Source organism: Diospyros lotus, chromosome 2, assembly GCF_014633365.1.
Source record: "Diospyros lotus cultivar Yz01 chromosome 2, ASM1463336v1, whole genome shotgun sequence".
Taxonomy (NCBI): Eukaryota; Viridiplantae; Streptophyta; class Magnoliopsida; order Ericales; family Ebenaceae; genus Diospyros; species Diospyros lotus.
The window spans coordinates 40,533,445-40,543,092 of record NC_068339.1 but is presented as its reverse complement, the minus strand read 5'-3'; positions in this window follow the sequence as shown (position 1 = coordinate 40,543,092).

Below are 9,648 nucleotides of genomic sequence, written 5' to 3'. Positions count from 1 at the left end.
CAATTAATCATCCCAACTACCATGGGACTTCCTTACGTACACTCCCAACATATCCTCTCATATCTGAATAATCCTAACTGCCCACCTGACAGCTGCAAACAAAACACAACACTGGACTTCAACCTGGACCCTAAGGCATAATTGATATTTTACTCTTAAGATTTAAAAGAGTTTTGATAATGACACAAATTATGAAAATCAATCTTGAAATCTAAAGGAATAAGCTTGAGTGTTTAAATTCAAAATCAATATCATTTTGATTATCTCAACTTGCTTTCAAAAGAAACAAAATTAAGAGAGTTTGATGATTAAGAATTTTATGTTTGGAATCTCACTTATATCAATCAAGTGTTCTTCTACATGTTATTATCTTTTTCTAAGTGAATAGTCGACTAAGAGTATTTAATCCGTCAACTATACATAGCATCTGTCGACTATGTTCTGTGTATTTACCGACTATTAGTGTTTTTTTATTTGCTTCTATCGACAGAAGCATTGTCTCTGTCGACTACCAGTAAGTTTGTTTTTTATTTTTTGTCAACTATGTCTTTGATCTGTCAACTAAAGCTTTGGCCTTGTTGACTATCTTGTGTTGCTGTCGACTAAGCATATGGCTTTGTTGACTAAGCGTATTTGTCGACTAAGAGAATGCTTACTTCCAATCTGTCGACTAATGATCTCATATGTCGACTATGTTTCAATTTTGTGTTGTTTATCTATCAACTAATCATTTTATCTGTTGATAGTTTGTTTCACAGATCACCACAACAGCTAGTTTTTGGCATATTAAATGCTCGCCAAACCACCCATAACGGTCCAATTTTTAAATTTATCCACCATAAACTATAAATAGGTGGTTGAAGATGCATTGAAACCTTCTTGGAACATTTATTACTCAACAATTGAGCATTCAAGTGTCAACGTGCTTTAAATTTTTCTCTCTCATTGTTATTATCTTTGTGAGGCTTTGTATCTAAATTGTAATATTCATTTCAAGTCTTTTATTTTCTAAAGAGAGAACTTGTAACTAAGAGTTTCCACTCTTAGATTCTCTTATCTCATTGTTTTGAGTTTTTACCTAGTTATAGCTAGAGGGCCTACGAGTGTAGGAGGGTTGTATGTTTTTTTCCTAGTTGTGGACTAGAGGACCTGTTTGTTTAAGTAGGGGGTTTTATAGTGAATCGTTTGCAATATCTTTAGTGAGAAGCTAAGGTAGTGGACTAGGTTTGGAAATCTAAATCACAATAAATTGTTGTCCCCTGTTATTCATTTTATTTTTCCTTTCATCTTCATCGCATTTTAGTTCTCACTCTCAGTTTATTTTACATTACTTTGTATCAATAAATTTTGTAAACACAAGTTTTTTTTAATAACCCAATTCACCCCCCTCTCTTGGGTGTTGGTGCCATTGCTACATTTGTATCAATAACGCCAAATGTCCTTCAAACCCACAAATATGGCTAATACCAAAGCTCATGCCATTCGACATTCAGGTTGTTAAAGAGGGATTTTGACCCATGTTCCCAGTCACTCAAGACAACAGAGCAATGATGCTCAAAATCCCTCTTTAACAACCCACAATAACACCTTGTTGTCTAAGATACTTCTTATATCTGTAGTGATCATAAATAATGATCACTTCTTTATTACTCAAACCTTGGCAAGATCCACAAGGAGAATATTTCGTTCGACCAAAATTTGCATTTGTTACTCATAGCATACATCTTGGGATTTCCCAACTTGGACAAAGTAACCCTTAAATACTCCTGGCTAGTCTCCTCACTTGACGAGTATATCCCTATATCATTGATGAAAACCATAATACCGATTTTGAGTTGACTTACCTCCCCGTCTCACCATTCACTAATACTCTCTCAACCATATGATAATCTTAGATAATGCCCCGCCTCAACAGAGATCCCAACAATCATCCTCTTACAGCGGGGTTCTTATCTGTCATGGTCACTTAGTCCAGGCACCACCATCCATGCACACCCTTACACTAACATATTTTCTCATTTCTTTATGAATTGATCCATGATCATCTAAGTGCTATTAATATATAATAATACCACGCATCGAATTTGACTATACATACATACATATATATCTATTGATTGCATTATTATTTAAATGGTTTTAGAAAACCACACTCAACAAAAACACAGTCGACAAACGAAGGGAAACAGGCGATTGTTCACGACCGGTTGACAGCTCCTCACCATCGGTCAATAGTTGTTATGCTGAAATAGGCTCCCACCTTATTATTTTATTTCCCTTAGCTTTTCATTAGCCTTCAGGATCACATTACATTTTTTTTATAGGGTTTAGCTTAGTCTAGGTTTTACATATATACGTACGCGTGCGCTCATACGGTAACTCTTGTTCTTTCTTTTTCCTCTAATTCGCCATGCACATTCTCATCCTAAAACCAAACTAGAAATTCAAGCGAGTAATTACACGTGCCTCTCACATAACTCTGCAAATGTTATTTAATTTTATTTTTTAATTATTTAATTATTTTTTGAATTTAGCGGCAATTTTGAAAAACTGTAGCAAAATTAAATTTTTTAATGAATTTTGAGATAGTTTTGAAAAACCACTGCAAATGTTAAATTATTTTTTTTTAATTATTTAATTATTTTCTAAATTTAGTGACGATTTCTCAAAAAAAAGCCTCAAAATTATTTTTAATTTTTAATTATTAAATTATTTTCAGAATTTAACGGTGATTTTTTGAAAATAGTTGCAAAATTAAATTTTTTAATGAATTTTTCTGCGATTTTTCAAAATTGCCACAAAATATCGTGTTTTGTGACAATTTTTTAAACTGTCACAAAAAAAACTGTTATAAAAAATTAATTTGTTTGAGGTGTGTTCCTTAAATAAGAACCAATAAAAGAGATACAAAATAAACTACAAAGAACATAATTTAAGAAATATTCCTAAACAAATAACAATAAATCAATGGAGCAAGACAAATAAATTAAGGAATAAACATATACTGATAACAATAAGTTAAATGAGCATTAATTAAACAAATATAAATAAATGATAATAAATTAAATGAACATGAATTAAAAGAAACTATAATAAAGAAGTTATGAATTAAGTACAAAAATTTAAAATGCAAGAACCATAAGTTAACAGAACATAGTTAAAATTAATACTGAAATAGTATGAGTAGAGATAAAGATATGGGAAAAAAAAATGACAAACTTCCCTTTTCAAAGAATACATCAATTTTTATAATTTGGGAAGATAATAATTTGATTTCTCATTTATCATAAGAATAAAATACTCTTTGAAATCTTATTTTGTAAAAAATGCTAATGACTTGCTTTTAAGCACACAGATTTAAGAATAGTTAGTTAGCATTCTTTTTGGAAATTGCTAAAGAGATTTTATGTAAGAGGTATACCTTAGGCATACGCTACCTAGGATGCACACTTTAGTAGATCATCTTTGCTAGAATTAGTGTTAGGATTATGATTCAAAATGTATTTTTTATATATAACTGATATGTGCTGTTATATATATATTTGGGTTTCATTTAACTAATGTTTAATTGGATACATGATTAAATTGATGATTATATTGTGAGCTATTTTTGCTGTTTATATTCTGGGCCATTAGCCATTTGGGCCGAGATTAGTTTTGTGCAGCAAGCCCATCTTTCATGTGGCCCATTTGCTTTGCCTAAGCCCAGCCGATTGCAGCAGCTATTTAAGGGCAGCTTCTTGCCCTAATCTCAATAGATCTGCAATTCTCTCTCCCCCTTGAAACCCTCTGTTCAGCGCTTTCGAAGTGAGACTCTCTCTCGCTTGTGAATCATTCTCTTGTTCGTTTGGCTTCGATTTATTGGTAAGATCACGGTAAGGTTGTATTGCTTTAAATCTCTGTTGTTGAATCGCCTGAAGCGTGAGAGATTTGGTATAGCTGATAGTTCAGATTCTTGACACGATCTTGAGATCGGTAGAACAGATTATATACTTGTTCTTGTATTTAGATTCTGATTTCAGTTGATGTATTTGCAATACGTTTTTGTTCTTCTTGTGATCTTGTAATCTGGTTGTAACCAAAAGCTATTAGTGGATTGACTAGAGGCGGAGCCTCTACCGTGAGTAGGATCTATTGATCCGAACACGTATATCGTTGTGTTCTTGCGTTCGTTTTCTGTTTCTATTTTTACCGCGCTTGCTCTTGGTTGGTTTGGCCGATTGTACAGGTTACAATACATTAACAATTGGTATCAGAGCTTTAGGGATTCAAGATCCGGGCCGAACCGTTTCTGATTCAAAGGTAAACGCGAAGATCATTTTTCAGATCTTCGATTGGGTAAGGAATTTCGCATTTGCCCTAATTTTCGGATGTGTTTTGTTTTCCCTAATTTCATAATCATATCTGTTGTGTGTATTCTGTGTTTTGCATTTATTCTGATTACTTGCTGATTGATTTATTGTTGCGATTAAATACAAGTTAGGTTTCAACAAGCATGTTAATCTTGAATACTATGCAGCGTATGTTTTGAATGCACAATTTTTAAATCCTCTGATTATTAATCTTGTTTCACTGTTTTGCTGAATTCTTGAGTTTTTTTGTTCAGTTGTTAATTTTTTCTGTTTTGGCCTAATATTGTATTGATTTCTGGATTTCATTTAAAAAAAAAAAAAATCCAAAATTGTTTTTTCTTTAAAATCAGTGTTTAAAATTTGATTTGTTTAAAAGGTTTGGAGCTAGTCTAATAGGACTGCCTAACTTGTTTGATTCTTGATTAATCTCTATTTAGCCTGCTTATATTTTTTTTCTATATGGCTCCATCTAAATTTGAAATAGATAAATTTGATGGTCATGGTAATTTTAGTATGTGGCAGAAAAAGATGAAAGCAGTGCTTGTCCAACACCGGTGCGCGAAGGCTCTGTTGGAAATAAAGGAGGAGAAGGATAAGCAACTCTCCATGACCGCCCAAGAAAGGCTGGACATGGATGAGATGGCTTTTTCTTTGATCATCCTCAGCCTAGCAGACAATGTCCTGCGCCAGGTAAATGAAGAAGAATCAACTGCAAAGGTATGGTCTAAGTTGGAGTCCTTGTATATGGCTAAGTCTCTAACTAATAAAATATTTTTGAAAGAATGGTTGTTTGGATTTAAAATGAACCCTGCAAAAACCCTAGAAGAAAATCTAGATGAATTTAAAGTGATTACAATAGAATTAGCCAATGCTGATGAAAAAATTTCTGATGAGAATCAAGCTATTATTTTGTTAAACTCTTTGCCAGAAGCTTGTAAAGATCTTAAAACAGCAATTAAATATGGTAGATCTTCTTTGACCTTAGAAGATGTATTGTCAGCTCTTAGATCTAGGGATCTTGAAGTTAAGAGGGATAATATGTCAACTCCTGCAGAGGGACTGCATGTTAATGGTCAAGTAAATAGAAATGCCACTAGGGAAAAACCTATGACTGGAGGGTCAAGAAAGGGACCCTCAACAACCAAGACTTGCTGGTACTGTAAGAAAGATGGTCACCTAAGGAAAGAGTGTTTTAAAAGGAAGAAGGATCTTGAGAAAAATAAAGCTAGAGAGGAATCAGCCAACCTGCTTGATGGTTATGAGAGTATAGAAGCTCTATAGGCTTGGAGTCTAGGCATTAAAAGGCTAGGGCACATTGGTTATAAGAGAACTGTTAGAGTTAAGCATGTTAGGCATGAATGGATTTATTTAGGTTTGTATCCTAGAGGGCTGTATAAATCCTGTTTTTGGTATGGGGTAGAATTTCCCATAGATGCCTGTGTTTGTTTCCCATGGGTTGTAAGTTGCTTTCTCTGTCTCTTTGTTGGGAGCTGTTCTGAGTTCCTGGTTTTCAGTCTAGGACCTGCTTCTAGATGTTGATGTGTGCCTGGTCTTGTAGTATTTGATGGCCTTGTAGAATTAGACTTACCTGAACAAACTGATAATGTACAGTTTGAGGTGGAAATTTGTCAGTCTTAAGGTGGAACCTTAGGAAATTTCTGTGTCTAATGAAAGGCTGAGTTTTTAGCCCTGATGTCTTGTTTATAGAAATCTTGATAGAGTTTTCTGTTGGTTTAAATGAGGCATGTATTAGTTGAGTCGTTTTCAGTTCGTTTAAGTTTGAGCAAGTTGTGTTGTTGCTCAATGTGCTCCTATTGTAGCTGGGAGAGTTTGTAGAGGTCTCTGGTCAATTCCACTATAAATCCATTCTTGAATCAAGGTGAAATTTGTTAGGATTATGATTCAAAATGTATTTTTTATATATAACTGATATGTGCTGTTATATATATATTTGGGTTTCATTTAACTAATGTTTAATTGGATACATGATTAAATTGATGATTATATTGTGAGCTATTTTTGCTGTTTATATTCTGGGCCATTAGCCATTTGGGCCGAGATTAGTTTTGTGCAGCAAGCCCATCTTTCATGTGGCCCATTTGCTTTGCCTAAGCCCAGCCGATTGCAACAGCTATTTAAGGGCAGCTTCTTGCCCTAATCTCAATAGATCTGCAATTCTCTCTCTCCCTTGAAACCCTCTGTTCAGCGCTTTCGAAGTGAGACTCTCTCTCGCTTGTGAATCATTCTCTTGTTCGTTTGGCTTCGATTTATTGGTAAGATCACGGTAAGGTTGTATTGCTTTAAATCTCTGTTGTTGAATCGCCTGAAGCATGAGAGATTTGGTATAGCTGATAGTTCAGATTCTTGACACGATCTTGAGATCGGTAGAACAGATTATATACTTGTTCTTGTATTTAGATTCTGATTTCAGTTGATGTATTTGCAATACGTTTTTGTTCTTCTTGTGATCTTGTAATCTGGTTGTAACCAAAAGCTATTAGTGGATTGACTAGAGGCGGAGCCTCTACCGTGAGTAGGATCTATTGATTCGAACACGTATATCGTTGTGTTCTTGTGTTCGTTTTCTGTTTCTATTTTTACCGCGCTTGCTCTTGGTTGGTTTGGCCGATTGTACAGGTTACAATACATTAACAATTAGGATATTCCCTAAAGCATTCTCTAGCTTTGTAGAATGTTCTTCAGTTTAACTGAAGCCGAAAGATTTTCAGTAAGATTATCCTTGAACCTAATCCTTCTTGGATTTGAAACTGAAAAGCATATCAAGGACCTTTTGGATACTCTCATTTGCTTGGGTCCTTAAGGGTTAGTATGATAGATATCAACTAAGAATAACCCTTTTTACAAATATTTTAGATCCACATAATGATTTAAATAGATATGCATAGTGATCTAAACCTTTTTTATTTAAAAAAAACTTTTGCTGTGTCATGATAGCTTCTTGATTGAAAATTGGTTTTCATATGCAAGGATAAAAGATTTGATATGAAACTTATTTTGAAAAAGATATTTCATGAGAGATGCAACTAGTTTTGAACATATGAATGATGAAATGAATGTTTCAAAAACATCAATCCCTGATAGCACAAAGCATGAGATTTATCAATATCATCATATATGCATTTTACTCATGATTGATAATGAATGTAGAAATAAAGGCTACCTCTCTCTTTCATTTTCATTTAAGCACACTTACTTGGATGATGTTTCTCAGGAGAACTGCTTTTATGTTGCAACTTTTTCATAGAAATGTTAGAACAGATTAATCATATGAAAAGGTTTTTGTTTGAAACAAAATGTATGAAAATACATTTTCATAGATAGATATCCAGCAGATAGAAAATAAATTTATCAAAGTGTATTAAAATCACCCAATTCATTTCACTAAATCTCATATAATCATATTGATAACTGATTATGCCATCCAGATAATAAGCAATACTTCAAGAGGTTAGCTTTCTTTAAAATAGTGAAACTCAAAGATGGCAAGGATCACTCTTGGCAATTAAACCGAAATACAGAGTACCTACTTTGATACCAATTGAAAGAGCATCCAAGAGGGTGGTGAATTAGATATTTTGAATATTTTTAGGAAATTAGAAAATATTTTGCATTAAGGCTAAATTAAAATATACTTTTAAGATATAAAATTGTTGCAACAACTCACTATGAAAATATATGCAATAAAACATTTTCATACAATATAACACAAACATACTTCTAATATAGAAAGTACATGCATGAATGAGAAATATCATTTTAGATTGAGAAAACTAGTAATGCTGCCAATAAAAAATTTGCTTGATTATTTTTCAATTCTTATAGAAAGCATATGTATATTTGATGAAAAGCTTTTCATGCAAGAAGAAATATTAGGAAATCTATATTCACGCAGTGAAAACTGAGACTGGAAAGATTTAAAAGTATTTATACATGTAATGAAAACTTATGCAAGTATGCTTAACGATCATTGAGATAAAATAAGAATACATTGTATAGTATAAAAACTATTTTATGAAAATCAAATTTAAATTTGTTTCAATCATGGTGTAATTTTGTAAAAATGAAGAGCAACATTTAAAGATAAGAATAGGAAACACATTTATGAAGATACAAAAAGGATTTTGTGGACTCTTCTAAAGTTTCATGAAAGATGTATATAAACAACAACAACACATCTAGCATTTATCTAACTGTGGGGTCGATTACATGAATTCTAGATTTTCATGTATTTTTAGATAAAAAGATGTATATGTTTGAAAAAAAAGTGTCTAGGTAGAAACAATATTCTTTATGCTAATAATGAAGATTGAAACTAATATATATGATTTTAAGATGATTCCAACCAATAAACATTTGAATGATAGCTTAAAAGATAATGCTATGAGCTGAAAAAAGAATGAAAAACAAACAACATGAATACAATAATTTTAGAGTGGTTCAGCTAACAATCCTAGTCCAATACCTTTACTCCTCATTAAGGATTTTGAAAACATCTACTAAGGGATTTTAGTTTTCAAGGCTCAACTATAACCCATACATAGTTTTTACAGATTCAGCTATAACCTCCACTTTTAACGAGTTAAGTATGAGCCCCACCTTTTACTAGAGCAACTGTAACCTTTACATGAGACTTTTTCACACTTGACTCAACCAAAACTAAGACACTGTCTTTCAAGGCGCAAGCATAATCTTTTACAAGTTTTAGAAAATGTGTGAAAGTATTTTTCAAGAAAAGAAATATATGATAATACAATTGTAACGGCTTGTTTCTCGGAGCCTCTACGCACATAGAGAATCTGTGAGAGAGTCATTATTTGAATGATATCGAATAATAACACAAACTAAAACTCACACGCAACCCTTTTAGAAACCATAACTTTTCACATCACATAACATTTCATAATCATTCTCACACAAGCATTCACACCGTGAGTCCACCCGGCTTTCATAAAAAACATCAATCTCAAACATATAAAACGTTACTTTAACACAAGCACAATGACACCCAGGACCTAGTCTCGGGAGGACTCTATACTTGTTACCATCTGGATCCAAACTCCGCTGAATGAATCTAACAACTCAGATAAATCCTTGACCTAGAATGTTGGAAAGCAAACGTGAGTCACAAGACTCAGCAAACTCTAGAAAGGAAGGCTGTAGTTTAAAGACAAAACTCTTCCCATAACACCCCATGCAATTTATGTCAATGCAGCGTCATACCATGCCATATATGTCCAATAGATGCATAAACATATAGTAAACTTCACATTAACGG